Source organism: Arachis hypogaea, chromosome 20, assembly GCF_003086295.3.
Source record: "Arachis hypogaea cultivar Tifrunner chromosome 20, arahy.Tifrunner.gnm2.J5K5, whole genome shotgun sequence".
Lineage (NCBI taxonomy): Eukaryota > Viridiplantae > Streptophyta > Magnoliopsida > Fabales > Fabaceae > Arachis > Arachis hypogaea.
This window is the reverse complement of record NC_092055.1, coordinates 66,731,442-66,742,832: the sequence shown is the minus strand read 5'-3', so window position 1 is coordinate 66,742,832 and position 11,391 is coordinate 66,731,442. Positions and strand designations below refer to the sequence as shown.

At 39.9% G+C, this 11,391-nt stretch overlaps 1 non-coding gene across 1 annotated transcript; it reads left to right on the top strand.

Annotated features, from left to right (window-relative positions):
• The first annotated feature begins 10,376 nt into the window (after positions 1-10,376).
• On the top strand, positions 10,377-10,483 carry LOC112788042 (small nucleolar RNA R71). The gene has a single exon (XR_003195422.1). It is a non-coding gene; the product is annotated as a small nucleolar RNA R71 (small nucleolar RNA).
• Positions 10,484-11,391: the final 908 nt, after the last annotated feature.

Here is an 11,391-nt window from a genome sequence, read left to right as displayed (position 1 = left end):
TTAGGATCTTGTTATTTAGTTAGTCTCATGGGGTGTGTCTCAAGCATATGATTCATGACAGATAGTTGTCTTCCCACCTTGTGGTTGAACCAACTTAGCTAACTTATGACCACACTACAAACTCAAGAACTTACTCCATAATATGAACTCCACTCTGGTCTTTTATAAAACACTCATTCTTTTTTCATTTGATTCAAAAGGACAAGCATACAAGTAAGTAAAGTAAGGATGCAGTGACATAAAGACTAGCCAACACAGTCCTAATCAATAAAAAGTTTAAAAGACAGAATTGAAAAAGGTTCAAATTATCATGGAAGCATGTTCTATTTCATACAAGATCTTCCTTATTTAAAGCATAGAAAAAGATGGACCAAAGAAGGAACTCCACCACCTTTTACTCATGTGGATGACCATGCTCCCCTCCTTGCTTGTTGATGACAAGTCATCTTAGCCGATTTTAACTAGTCTTTTTCTTTTGTTTTCATTAGAATTATGCACTTTCTTGAGCTACAAGCAAGCCAATTAGGTAGATTTTCATGTTTCCTTTGATTTAATCAACCATGTATGAATTCATGCTATTTCATGAGGTTTTATACTATAATTGTCACATCTTATGATAGAATGAATATCTCATGATTATGAGCATAGCTTTGATGTGTTTGGTTGATTAATGATAGGTGAAGAAAGCTTGGAGAAAGGTTGAAGCAAGAAGGAATAGCTAGGAGTAAAGAGAAGACAATGGAATAAATGAAAATGAACCAAGAAGCAAAAAGTTGGACCTAAAGTTAGCCTCAAACTTTTGCACAAACTTTTGGGTGAAAAGTTAGCCCCAACGTTAGCCCCCTAACTTGGAGGCTAACGTCGGAACTTGAAAATCACTCCCTGGGTACCAAAAGTTTGCGCCAACATTAGCCCCCTAACTTGGTGGCTAACGTTAGCACATGAAATCCTCCCTGGGCACCAAAAGTTTGCACCAACGTTAGCCCCCTAACTTGGTGGCTAACGTTGGCACATGAAAATCACAAGGGGAGGAGCAAAAGTTTGCGCCAACGTTAGCCCCCTAACTTGGTGGCTAACGTTGGCGCCACAAGTACACAAGGTAAGGCCAATGTTAGGGCCAAAGTTAGACCCCTAACTTTGGCACCAACGTTGGTATCAGCAGATTATGGTAGCTGATATGAAAAGTTGGAGCAAAAGTTAGACCCCTAACTTTTGCTCAAACTTTTGGTCCAACTTTTGCAAAACTCAAACCCGGTTCAATTGGTTCGTTTTGGTTCCTCTTCAAGCTCCAAGAGCAATCAACCAAGGCCTCTTTCAACCCAATTCCACCAAGAGCAAAGGCCCAACTCAAGGCTTGAAGATCATTTGAAGAAAGTGTATAAATAGGATAGAATTCAAGTTCTTCGGGGAGCTTTTCTTTTGGAATTTTCATAATAGTTTTCGGAGAGCTTTTGATATTGAGTGATCTTTAATTTCTTTGTCTTGGGGAAGGAGAATTCACTTCTCTTCCTCGTAGTTTTATTGCTTTCAATTTCTATTACAACTGTCTTGATTCTTGGGTTGGAGAATTGAAGAAATTCTGTTTCAATCTCATCCTCGGATCTCTCTGTTTATTTACTGCAATTGAATTTCCGTTTCTGTTACTTGCTTCTCATCTACTTCCCTTGCAATTTACAATTTCCTTTGCAATTGTTCTTGTTGGATCTAGGAAGGCATTGAGATCTAGACTTGGTTTTCTAGTCTCTGGGTCCTGAGATCTGAAACTCCAATTTACATTCTGTTTTTGCTTTTCATGTTCATTTACTTGTTTTGCTTCAGTTCCGATTCAACCCAAACCTTCTTTTACTCTTCTGTTTGATGCAATTTACTTTTCCTTGTTTAAATTCTGCAAATCCAATCCCCAATTCCCTTTACAATTCCAGCCGTTTACATTTCTTGCACTTTAAGATTCCGCTATTTACATTTCTTGCATTCTAAGTTTCTGCTATTTAATTTCGTGTTCTTTAAGATTCAGCATTTTAATTCCCTGTTCTCTTTACTTCCATGCAATTTAATTTCTGCAAATCACAAAACACTCAATCAAATCTTGATTCGCTTGACTAAATTAACCACTAAGCTAAAATTGCTCAATCCTTCAATCCCTGTGGGATCGACCTCACTCCCGTGAGTTTTTATTACTTGATACGACCCGGTACACTTGCCGGTTAGATTTGTATGTTTTGGAGGAAATTTATTTTTCACCAAAATACTCATCAAGTTTTTGGCGCCGTTGCCGGGGATTGATTAGATTGATAATGATTAAGTGAGGTGGTGATCTAGATCAAGCACTTTTTCTTTAATTTTTGACTAACCCACTAACTGTTTGAAGTTTTGCCTAAGCTAATAAAAACCTCATTCTAGCAATAGAGTGAAATTTTCTTGGTTTATCTTGCTGAATATGATTCTCATAGCTTGATAAATAAACGAGAGAAGTGATTTACGTTCATTAATCTCTCAAGTTTACCAACTGTTTGACACATGGTGTCAACTAATCCTCTGACTACATTCTGGCATGAGAATATCCAATTTTCATTTGGATTGTTTGTGATTGTGCAGGTCATGGAGGAAAGGAATCCTACAGCAAGAGGAGAAAAACTGAGGCATTATGATTTCCAGCCTCCATAATCAAAGAGCAAGATGTCAAGCTAGTGACAATAAAAGAGCGCTTGTTGGGAGGCAACCCAACCGGAGGTAACTATCTTTTCATATCTATTTCAATAAAAAGGTTAATTAATTTTATCTATATTGCAAGAAGCTAAGTTTGGTGTTGCACACCAAAACAATCTAAGGGAGAATGAAGGATTCTAAGTTTGGTGTTCCACCAAAATCCCATTATAAAACACATTCTCACTCTCTGCATAATGCTGGCTTCAAGCATGTTGGATGAACTAGTTAACTATTCTGCTGTTTCCTAGTTTTCAGTTTTATTGCTTTTGAAAAAGAAGAAGAAAAGAAAAAAAGTTATTACACATGGTTAATTTGATGCATGAAACCCATTGGCAAGGTACTAAGTTTGGTGTTCTCACACCAAAGTAAGTTCAAAAGCCCATAAATAAATCAGCCAGACTAACCATTGTTTCCAAGTGCTTGGGGAACAAGCAACTTTCAATATCATTGCAGAGGTCCATACAAGCTTTTGGAAGGATTAAGAATCATCAATCAAAGAAACAAAAGATGAACCTAAAGGCCAGCAATGATGATGATGAGAAGAAGGAAAGCAAGTAAACTTCAACAGGTTGTATTGTTAAGTGATTGTTTTACATCAAATATTGCTGTAATTGAAAGTTGGATTGTATCCTTATCTACTATGCTTGTCTGCATAGTATAGTTTTTTTTTTTTTTACCCCTGCCTGCCTGCATAGCATAGTCTTTCTTTATAATTCAATAAGCAAGATGCTTGATCATTCACAACATTCTTATCTTCAAAACTTGTTTGCAATCAATTTTCAAGAAATGCATCACATGAAAGTTCTTTGAAAAGAAGGATTGAGGAATCAATCAATTTTGAGGCAAGCAAAAGATTAGGAGAAGTGGTGGTTCTAGTTGTATGATTATGTATTGAGGTTGCATGCTTGTGAAAACTTGCATGGGAGCTCATACGCGGGACATGAAGTTCAAAGAAGTATTGTGGAGATTCTCAAAAACCTATTGATCCAAGAAGCAGCAAACAAAACAAAAGAAAATAAAGAAAATACAAAAGCAAAAAGAACATGGCCCAAGGCTCTGAGCATCAATTACTAGGGAGAAAAAGAAAGAAAGAAACAAAAACTCAAAGAGTTGTTATCCTAGTAAATGCTTGTTGTTGAAGTGTGTCAAGGAAAGAGGCTTGAGCAAGTAAATCCTTAGGGGTGCTTTAACACCTAATACCTTAAAACCAACTGGTTTAGGAGTATTGATTGAAAGCTTATCTAAAGAGCCGCTTTGAGATATGATACTTAGAGTCGAGGCCAAAGCACAGAAACTATAAGCTGCTTCAAGGTGATTACATATAAAGAGATCCCCATGGTACCATTTGGATGAAAATCCTAAAGACCTACGACTCCCAATATGTAAGGACTAGTGAGCACTGAAGCCCTTGCATGAGCATATGATTTAGAGTTCACCCCACTGATACTTGATCACTTTACTCACTGCACTTTACAAGTGTTCCTCAATCCATCTTAATTGAAAGAGCCTTGGAGCATAAATTTATTTCTTGCTTGAGGACAAGCAAGCTTTAAGTTTGGTGTTGTGATGACAAGTCATCTTAGCCGATTTTAACTAGTCTTTTTCTTTTGTTTTCATTAGAATTATGCACTTTCTTGAGCTACAAGCAAGCCAATTAGGTAGATTTTCATGTTTCCTTTGATTTAATCAACCATGTATGAATTCATGCTATTTCATGAGGTTTTATACTATAATTGTCACATCTTATGATAGAATGAATATCTCATGATTATGAGCATAGCTTTGATGTGTTTGGTTGATTAATGATAGGTGAAGAAAGCTTGGAGAAAGGTTGAAGCAAGAAGGAATAGCTAGGAGTAAAGAGAAGACAATGGAATAAATGAAAATGAACCAAGAAGCAAAAAGTTGGACCTAAAGTTTGCGCCAACGTTAGCCCCCTAACTTGGTGGCTAACGTTGGCGCCACAAGTACACAAGGTAAGGCCAACGTTAGGGCCAAAGTTAGACCCCTAACTTTGGCACCAACGTTGGTATCAGCAGATTATGGTAGCTGATATGAAAAGTTGGAGCAAAAGTTAGACCCCTAACTTTTGCTCAAACTTTTGGTCCAACTTTTGCAAAACTCAAATCTGGTTCAATTGGTTCGTTTTGGTTCCTCTTCGAACTCCAAGAGCAATCAACCAAGGCCTCTTTCAACCCAATTCCACCAAGAGCAAAGGCCCAACTCAAGGCTTGAAGATCATTTGAAGAAAGTGTATAAATAGGATAGAATTCAAGTTCTTCGGGGAGCTTTTCTTTTGGAAATTTCATAATAGTTTTCGAAGAGCTTTTGATATTGAGTGATCTTTAATTTCTTTGTCTTGGGGAAGGAGAATTCACTTCTCTTCCTCTTAGTTTTATTGCTTTCAATTTCTATTACAACTTTCTTGGATCTTGGGTTGGAGAATTGAAGAAATTCTGTTTCAATCTCATCCTCGGATCTCTCTGTTTATTTACTGCAATTGAATTTCCGTTTCTGTTACTTGCTTCTCATCTACTTCCCTTGAAATTTACAATTTCCTTTGCAATTGTTCTTGTTGGATCTAGGAAGGCATTGAGATCTAGACTTGGTTTTCTAGTCTCTGGGTCCTGAGATCTGAAACTCCAATTTACATTCTGTTTTTGCTTTTCATGTTCATTTACTTGTTTTGCTTCAGATCCGATTCAACCCAAACCTTCTTTTACTCTTCTGTTTGATGCAATTTACTTTTTCTTGTTTAAATTCTGCAAATCCAATCCCCAATTCCCTTTACAATTCCAGCCGTTTACATTTCTTGCACTTTAAGATTCCGCTATTTACATTTCTTGCATTCTAAGTTTCTGCTATTTAATTTCGTGTTCTTTAAGATTCAGCATTTTAATTCCCTGTTCTCTTTACTTCCATGCAATTTAATTTCTGCAAATCACAAAACACTCAATCAAATCTTGATTTGCTTGACTAAATTAACCACTAAGCTAAAATTGCTCAATCCTTCAATCCCTGTGGGATCGACCTCACTCCCGTGAGTTTTTATTACTTGATACGACCCGGTACACTTGCCGGTTAGATTTGTATGTTTTGGAGGAAATTTATTTTTCACCAAAATACTCATCACTTGTCCTCTTTGTGTCTTCTTGTATTTCCTCGCATCCGTGCCAATCTTGCTTACTTCCACTCCTCAAGTGCCTTCCTCACTGATTCATGGCTCTCTTCCACCCTTTGTCTTTCTTCTCATGCTAATTCATCCCTCATTTCTTCATACCTTGCGATTCCCGTATGCAATATAGGCAGCTGTCCTACTAAGTAACCGAGCCTGGCTTGAGTGTTTATATGATGCCCAGTCTCGCTCATGTAAACTCCTTCTGCGAATGCCCTTTGCTCGTCCAATAGTTCTGCCTGTTCTATTTGTCTTCCATGCATCTCATGTATGTGTGCACCTTGATGTGCTTGGATGTTGATTAGCTTCTGGATTGATTCTTGTTGTTCATTTTGCCTTTGTTCTATCCTGTGGAATGTTTCACTCCATTGTTGTTCTTGACTCAGTTGCTGCTCCATCAATTGCTTTTGCTACTCCCCTTGTTGAGTCATCCATCTTGAGAGTGATTCCTCTTGCTGCCCCATCATCTGTAGTTGAAGCTCTTTCTGTGCTCCTTGGCTTTCCAAATATTGTCGAGATAGGCCATCAATGGCTTCCTGCAGTTGGTGCATATCCAAGGTGGCTGGTGCTTACCCCTCTAAGACTTGTCCTTCTACTTCTTGAGGGGCTGGCCTCTTCCTTTGCTTCCGTTGAGGTAGGGGGGATGCGGTAGCATGCATTCGTCGAACGGTTATTGGAATGCCCTCTTTTATCCACACGGGGTCCTCATCTTCAAACATCACCCCAGCTTTCTTGCACAGTCGGTAAATAGTGCTAGGGTAACCTAACGTTCCTCTTGAGTCACTTTTCTCTGCCATCTTTCTAATGCCTTCAGCTATGAGTTCATGAACCTTGATCTCTCCTCCTTTGAGTATACAGTGCACCATTGTGGCTCTCTTGAGATTCACCTCCGAGTTGTTCCCTGCTGGTAGGATGGACCTCCTTACAATTTCGAACCACCCTTTTGCTTCCGGAGTGAGATCTGCTCTCTTGATGAACCTTGGTCTCCTATCCGCATATCTTTCCCAGTCAGCTCCGGGTACACAAATGTCTTGCACAATCTGGTCATGATTGGGGTTGTTGTCTATTCTTGAATGATAACTCTCTTCTTCAAATGGTATGGACCGTAGCTTTAATGCCCTCATGACACTCATGGGACCGAAATCCACAATCTTTCCTCTCACAAAGCTTGTATATGACTCATCTGCCTTATCATATCGGACCGCATTTGCATAAAACTCTCTTACAAGATTTGCATTTACCTTAATGACCGGATCAGTGAGGAGCTCCCATCTTCTCTCTTCTACCTTCTTTGTGATTTCGGGACACTCAGTTTTCCTAACTTGAAATCCCAGCTCATAAATGATTTCCTTATCAACCATCCACCCGTATTGCAATGCATGGTGCAAGCTTCTAAATCTCTTTTCATCATACGGGTGTTGCTCCATAGGTTCCTTTTCCTTCCTTCTTTTAGAGCTCGAAGATGCCAAGAATGAGGGTTAATGTGTGAAGGTGGTAAGGGCGTGGAGACTTTTGGTTGTTTAGGGTTGAGTGCAATGAAGGGAGTGAGGGGAAATATTTTTAATGGGGTAGGAAGTGCTTGGTGCCGAAAGGGAGAGGTGTGAAGAGTGGGCGTGGAGTGTGAAGGTGGGGTACGGAACAAGGATCACTTATATAGAGAGGTTGTGAGTGAATGGAAGGTGTGGATTGATGGAGTGGTTGTTTGATGGGCAGTTGGGGTTGTGCATGGAGAAAGGACAAGGATCATCACTTTATGATGGAGATTGCTCGGTCTTCAAGAGTCCCATTCTTTTCTATATTGCATGGCAACATTTTCCAATGCGTTCCTTTTTTAGAACAAGTGTGTAGTCCCTCTTCATGAAGTGGCCGAACCTTCCTCATTTGATTGTCCAATCAATCCCCTTCAATGCTCCTTTCCTTTTCCATAAAAAAAATAAAATAAGAAAAACTAATATCATGAAACAAGTTTAAACTTTGCGGCTAGAATAATAAAGGAAAAGGATTAGATTGTTTATTCATGAACACCAACTAACTAACTAACTGTGTATCCTTATATGCATATTCATGGCACCTTGGGTGACACTAAACTTAGTTTGGAGCATTGTGATGAAAAAGTCTTTGTTCAAAGCTCCAAGACTAGCATGCTCTGAGTTGCATTCATGCTTTCTTGGCATGCTTTGAACACCAAACTTGTTCTTCACTATATACTGCATAACAAGGATTTCACCAAGTTTTAGTCAAGTTTGGGTTGGAATTCATAAAAATTGACTTATTAACTATTTTCTAAAAGCATATAAAACATGGGTTGCCTCCTATGAAGCGCTTCTTTAGCGTCACTAGCTTGACGTTTCGCCTTCATCAGGGAGGTCGATAGTGCTTCAAGTCTTCTCCTCTGGCAGTAGACCTATATCCAGTAGTGGTATCAATGATCTCTACATGTTCCAAGGAGAGAACTCTGTTGATAGTGAAGACCTTAGGTAACTGGGATGGTACAGTGGGGAGATCAGGGGGGATATTTGGGAAGTAAGCTGAGATCACTTTATCCCCTGGAGAGAAGTCCTCTGTAGGGATCTTTTTGTTCCTCCACCTCCTTGGCACCTTCTTCTTTGTTTCTTTTGATGTTGCCTTGCTCTTTGTGGCCTCTTCTTCTAAAGGAATTTTGAGGTTGTCTTCACATGCCTCTGGTGGTTTAGGTTCCTCTAGCTTTTCCTTGAGCTGTGACAGCTGCTTGTTTCCATGTCCATCAACCAAGGGAATCTCCGGATGAGCTTGTTGTTCTTCAGTACTTGCCTCTTCCTTCAATGTCTCACTGTGATCCTTTCTTGGTTCCTTGTTCTCTTGATCTATTTCCTGTGAGTGTTTGAAAACAGTGAAGGCGAGCTGTTCATCATGGATCCTCAAGATTAGCTCCCCTCGCTCCACATCTATGAGTGCTCTGGTTGTAGCTAGGAATGGTCTTCCCAATATGATTGGGTGAGTGTAACTCTCTTCCATGTCCAATATGACAAAGTCTGCTGGGAGGAAGTATTTCCCAACCTTTACCAACACATTTTCCACCACTCCTATTGCTTGTTTTTGAGTTTTGTCAGCCAGCCTGATGACTACATCTGTGGGCATTATCTCATTGATCTGCAGCCTCTTCACAAGGGACAAGGGCATTAAGTTGATGCTTGCTCCCAAATCGCAGAGTGCTCTATCAAACATTGTTTCTCCTATGGCACAGGGTATGTGAAAACTCCTTGGGTCCTTTCTTTTTGTAGGCAACTCTGGTTGAATGAGGGCGCTGCACTCCTTGTTCATCACTATAGTTTGGCCTCCCTTGAGTGAGCTTTTCCTGGGAAGCAGTTCCTTCATATACTTGATGTATGCAGGCATTTGTTTGATGGTCTTGATGAATGGTATGTTTACATGCAGAGATGCAAACAAGTCAAGAAATCTTGAGTATATTCTCTTCTCCACAGCACCATTGAGTAGTTGAGGAAAGGGTGCATAGAGTCTCAGCAGCTCCTGTTGTGAGATTTTCGGTTCTTGGTGATCTTTTTCCTTCTCCTCTGCTGAGGTATCTCCAGGTTGTTCTGATGGCTTGCTTGGCTTGTCCTCAGTCTCCTTATCACTTATAGTGACCATCTTGCAATCTTTCCATCTTACTTTTTTTGTTTCTCTTCTCGGATTTTTCTCTGTGTCACTTGGAAATCCATCTGTAGGTTTGGGAATCTGCTCAGAGAGATACCCTACTTGAGATTCCAACCTCTTGATTGTGTCTCCCTGGTTCTTAAAATTTGCTCGCACTTCCTCCTTGAATGCCTTGTTGTCTTGAATCTCTTTGCCTATGCTTTCAAGTAGATTCTCAATCCTTGAGAGTCTGTCATCAAATAATGGTGGATTGAGATTAGAGGTGGAAGGATGAGGAGTGTTATTTTGGTTTTGATAGGGATGTGGAGAGGTGTTGTCATGGTGGTGTTGGTATGTTCTCTGTGTGAATTGTTGGTGAGCTGCATTGTTGTTGGGGTTGTGATGTCTCCGATCTTGCCCTTGATCTTGTTGATTCCCCCACCCAACGTTTGGGTGATTCCTCCAACCAGGGTTATAGGTCTTGGAGTATGGATCATGGTTTTGCCTATGTGAATTCCCAATGTAGTTGGCTTGCTGCTGACTACCCTCTGCTTCTTCATTCACTCCTTCTTGGGTTGCTGATGAAGTAGTGATTGCTGCTACTTGGTTCCTCTCTATCTTCTTGGTGAGGTTAGCCAGCTGCTTGGTAATGAGCTTGTTTTGAGCAAGCAGTGCATCCACAGTGTTTAGCTCCATTGCTCCTCTAGTGTTGCCTCTTTCAGAAGCATAGAAATAGTCATTTTCTGCTACAGTCTCAATGACATCTATAGCCTCTTCAATGGTCTTCTTCTTGTTCAAAGATCCTCCAGATGAATGGTCTACTGCCTTTTTTGATTCATAAGAAAGGCCTTCATAGAAAATGTGTAGCTGCACCCATTCATTGAACATATCTGGTGGACACCTCCTTGTCAGGTCCTTAAACCTCTCCCATGCTTCATATAGAGTCTCACCATCTTGTTGCCTGAAAGATTGGACCTCAGCTCTCAGCCTGTTGATTCTTTGGAGAGGATAGAATCTGGCTAAAAATTTGTTCACCACATCATCCCAAGTTGTCAAACTCTCCTTCTGAAAAGACTCCAGGCACTTGGCTGCCTTATCCTTGAGTGAGAATGGAAATAAGAGCAGTCTATAGGCATCAGGATGAACACCATTAGACTTCACCATGTCACATATCCTCAGGAAGGTGGTTAGATGTTGATTGGGGTCTTCTTGGACTCCTCCTCCGAACGAACAGTTGTTCTGAACAAGGGTGATGAGCTGTGGTTTTAGTTCAAAATTATTGGCATGGATGGTCGGCTTTTGAATGTTACTTCCACAGTTTCCTGGGTTTGGATTGATGTAAGAGCCTAAAACTCTTCTCTCCTCCCCAGCATGATTTGCTCGACCTTCTCTGCCATGGTTGTGAGCCTCTTCTTCATGATGGTTTTCCATGTTTTCTTCCATGTTTGGTTCAAAGTATTCCTCCTCTTCCTCGGCACCCACTACTTGTTTTTCTCTTGTTTCCCTTCTTAATCTAAGGAAGGTCCTCTCAGGTTCTGAATCAAAGGAAGTTGAAGCCCCGCTTCTTCTCCCTGTCATACAACCAACAAAGCACAAGCAAGGAAAATAGATGCAGGAAGTATTTCTGTTAGAATTACTGTTAGTGTGAGTGATGCAATATATCAAACAGTTAGTGGGTCAGTGAACTGAATTGTAAATAACTAAAAAAAACGAAAAAGTAGGGGGAGGGGAAGAAATTAACTAAAACTGAAAGTAAATTACTCAAACAGAAAAATTAAATCAAACAAACTAAAAATGCTCAATCTAGTTATCCTCCAATTTAATCATTGTTGATTCAAAATCAATCCCCGGCAACGGCGCCATAAACTTGATACGCAGAAAACTTGTCTCGCAACAAA